Source organism: Saprolegnia diclina (assembly GCF_000281045.1).
Source record: "Saprolegnia diclina VS20 unplaced genomic scaffold supercont1.72, whole genome shotgun sequence".
NCBI lineage: Eukaryota > Oomycota > Saprolegniomycetes > Saprolegniales > Saprolegniaceae > Saprolegnia > Saprolegnia diclina.
Genome location: NW_008246139.1, coordinates 87298 through 87949, shown reverse-complemented (window position 1 = coordinate 87949; position 652 = coordinate 87298).

Sequence of the window (652 nt, the reverse complement as noted above, 5' to 3'; positions counted from 1 at the left end):
CGACCATCTTGGTCGATGCGGCGCTCGCCTTTGCTGGAGAGCTGCCCGACGACGCCGACGTCGCCACCAACAAGGCGTCCGTACCGTTCGGCAATGGCTCAACACCGAGTGGTTTGACTTGCTGTGGCAGTAGATGCCTCATACAGTGGTTGAGCACTGGATTTTCATATCTAGTCAGCTCTGGGCCGGGGACAAGGCGTTGTGATTCATCATTGTAGATCGTCCTACGGAAAGACGTTGGGATGGGACTGTACAGGAACCCGTGCCCATCAGCAGTCAGTAGTTCTAGTTCTCTTTCCTATTTGCATTCTAGTACGCATGCCGATGTTCAGGGAGTACGGCCTCCCGTCGTATGTGTTTGTGTTGATGGGCAGTCATCCGGTCACGGTCACACTTGCTGCTCGACCACTTTCCCAACACATTCGGCGATACCTCTTTAACCTAGTGGCAGCGCCCAAGACTCGTAACCATTCTCTGCCATCGGGCTGCTTGGAGCACCAAAAGAACGGCAGAACCCAAGGAGGCGGTGAGCAAGAAATGCCTCACGGCGTGATCAAGGCAGCACGGTTACGGTTAGAAAACCCGTTCTTTTATGCAACGGTTGGATCCCAGACCGCGCGATGCCATTGGCCGAAATGAAGCCAATCAGATC